The sequence below is a fragment of the Phoca vitulina genome, unplaced genomic scaffold (genome assembly GCF_004348235.1).
Source record: "Phoca vitulina isolate PV1807 unplaced genomic scaffold, GSC_HSeal_1.0 scaffold8, whole genome shotgun sequence".
Taxonomy (NCBI): Eukaryota; Metazoa; Chordata; class Mammalia; order Carnivora; family Phocidae; genus Phoca; species Phoca vitulina.
Genome location: NW_022589711.1, coordinates 32,906,703 through 32,910,130, shown reverse-complemented (window position 1 = coordinate 32,910,130; position 3,428 = coordinate 32,906,703).

Genomic DNA, 3,428 nt, shown 5'->3' with positions numbered 1-3,428 from the left:
AGAAAAGAGGAGACACACAGGGGAGAAGGTCATGTGGAGACAGAGGCAGAGGATGGAGTAAAGCACATACAAGACAAGAACACCAAGGGTTGCCAACAGCCCTCAGAAGCTAGAAGAGAGGCATGGAACAGATGTTCCCAAAGTGCCCCCAGAAGGAACTTACCCTGCTGAGACCTTGATTTCAGACCTCTGCCCTCCAGAACTGTGAAAGAATATGTTTTCGTTGTTTAAAGGCACCCAGTCTGTGGTAATTTTTAATGGTAGCTGAGGAAACCAACGCACAGCTGCTCCAGTTTGACCATTCCCAGCAGACTAACCTCCTCCGTGCCCCAGCTAGGTCTGCTTCTCCCTGCTACCCATCCAGCTCTCTTTAGGAGAGAGTACAGTTGGCCAATATGTGGTAGTTTTCTAAATATTTATGGGCTACAAAAATGCTTTGTATTTTTTTAAGCATTTCTCCCAATTTGACAAAGGTTATTAATTTAACAAACATCTGCTGAAGAGATGGCTTCATCCACAGAAAAAAAACAGATCTCAGGGAAGCTGCTGTAAAGAGCTGGGTGTCTGAAGTCATAGGAAGATCAGTGATGCCCGTTCAGCCAATAGTTATTGTGGATCCAAGATGTACCAGGTACCAGGGGAGATTTCAAGGTTGAGTCAGATGTCGTTTCTGCCTTCAGGGTTATTAAGTCTTGGAAAGGAGCCTTCAGAACAGAAAAGGATTAATGTTATCAAGGACAAATAAGTTAATGTAGACATTGCAGGACTGCTTTATGAAAGAAGGCTTTTGTTTTTGTTGTTTTGTGTTTTTTAAACTTAAGTTGATTCTTTAAGAGCCAGGCCCATCATCATTTCTACGGGAAGACTTCTCTGACCCTCTGGTGCTGGCCGTCCAGTTTTCTGTGATCTGAGACTTTGAGGTTTCTCTCTTTCAGCAATTAGCACATGTAATCATGAAGATTTATTTGCACATCTCACTTCTCTCACTAGACTGTGACCAAACTTTGAGTGTGTGTATGTGATTATTTTTAATAGCACAGTGCTTGGCACATAATTGCTACACTAACAAATAAATGAATGCAGGACGGCCGCATTCATTGGTGGCTCAGTCGATTAAGCATCTGCCTTCGGCTCGGGTCATGATCCCAGGGTCCCGGATCAAGTCCCACATGGGGCTCCTTGCTCAGCGGGGAGCCTGCTTCTCCCTCTGCCTGCCGTTCCCCCTGCTTGTGCTCTCTCTCTGACAAATAAATAAATAAAATCTTTTAAAAAATAAATAAATGAATGCATGCTGGTAAAGAGATGGTTGCAGGACAGGGCAACCCAGATGGAAGAAATGGCACGAAGAGAGGCACAGAGAGTGAAAGATGAAAAGGTGTCTATATTGAATAATGCCTTCTTTACAGTTTTGCCAGAGGCTGATTTCACTTACAGATATATCATCAAGGATGCCCTTCAGCTGCAGGTAACAGAATTCTAACCACATTGATTTATAAAACAGAGGGATTTTTTTCCCCTTACCTGAGAATCTAGATATAGGTAGCTGAGAGTTGAGTCATCAGTGCCCCAGTCTTCCTCCCTCTTCTTATTCCACCATCTTCAGTAAGAAGCTTTCCCCCAGGATTACTTTATGGTCATGGTTCAACCAACTTCATACCTGTGTTCTAGGCAGGACAAAGAAGCAAAAGGAGCAAAAGGAAGGAGGAGTCATGCCCGTGTCAGGAAAATAAAACTTTCCCAGAAATCTCTAATAGATATCTGCCTGTGTGTCATTGATCAAAACTGTACACGGCTAGCTGTAAGGGAGGCTGAGAATGTCCGTTTTTTTAGTGCGACACTTTGTTTTCGTGAATATTATCGTAATATTTCATGTGGAAAATGAACATTGGATAGGACTAGCACAGTCTGCTATGATACGGATGGGAAGCAGTGAAGTAATCTCATCATGGCCTAGGGTCTACCATAAGAGGCAACACTTAACTATCCTGCCCCACCCCAGTTCAGAAGACCATTTACCCATGGCGCTCACATCCACTGGCCTCACGTCCACAGAACCAAAGTTCTTTAGCCCATTGGAGCTGCCTTTTTCTCAGTATCATGCATAATGGAATAGAGTCTTTGTGTTCCTTTTAAGGAGCTTTCTTCTAAACTCCCATAGTCCTGAACAGGAAAACAGCATACAGACCAAAGCCGGAGGAAAGGACATAATTCCATGCACACTAAGTTTCTGCAGTCTGTCATATCGGTCACCCTGCAACCACTGACATTTCTGACCATCGCTAGGCTTCTGGTATTATTAAACAAGCTGAGTAGCTGTCCTAACTCTTCAGAATGGATCAGAAGACAACTGATTTTCCAAATGTGATATTATTAGTCTAGGGTAAAGCTGATTCCTCTGGCTTTTTGGTGTATGTTTAGTATTTTCTTTTTCTTTTTTTTTTTTTAAAGATTTTATTTATTTATTTGAGAGAGAGAGAGAGAGAGAGAATGAGAGAGAGAGAGAGCATGAGGGGGGGAGGGTCAGAGGGAGAAGCAGACTCCCCGCCGAGCAGAGAGCCCGATGCGGGACTCGATCCCGGGACTCCAGGATCATGACCTGAGCCGAAGGCAGTCGCTTAACCAACTGAGCCACCCAGGCGCCCTGTTTAGTATTTTCTAAAGTCAGAGAATTTGAGACTCCTGGCACAAAAACTTTTGTTTATGACCCTGAAAATTATTTTATTAATGGACTATGGATAAATCCTTAAATAATCATAGAATCCTGAAAAATGTCACAGATAATTAGCCATATTATCCATCACACGTGGATTCTTGCCCTTGGATTCCATTATTTTTTTTTTTTTAAAGATTTTATTTATTTATTTGAGAGAGAGAGAGTGAGAGGGAGCATGAGCTAGGGAGAGGCAGATGGGGAGGGAGAGGCAGACTTCCCCGCTGAGCAGGGAGCCCGATATGAGGCTCAATCCCAGGGCCCTGGGATTATGACCTGAGCCAAAGGCAGATGCTTAACCGATTGAGCCACCCAGGTGCCCCAGATTCCATTATTCTTTAATAATTGCATTTTCTGTGTCTCTAGACAATATTTATGGCCCTCTGAACCCTCGTAAGCCAGAAATTTATTCACAACAAGAATAGTGTAAAAACAGGGTTCATTCTCTTACAAGTGGTGCACTTCCCAGGATGATGCTATAGCATCATGAAAGCTTATAATTGTAAAATGTGATATTAAATTATGTTTTGCACATTAACCACCATATGTAACAATAATGTCATGCATAATTGCTCCCTAATTCTGTTTTTTTTTTTTAATGTGTGCTATGGATTTTCTTGTAAGACACTATTCAGTATGCATTTTGGGGTCTCCCTGTGAGGATATAGCAGGAAAGAAGCCATCTGGAAGCCCGCATCAGAATTGGCCAACACCTTGA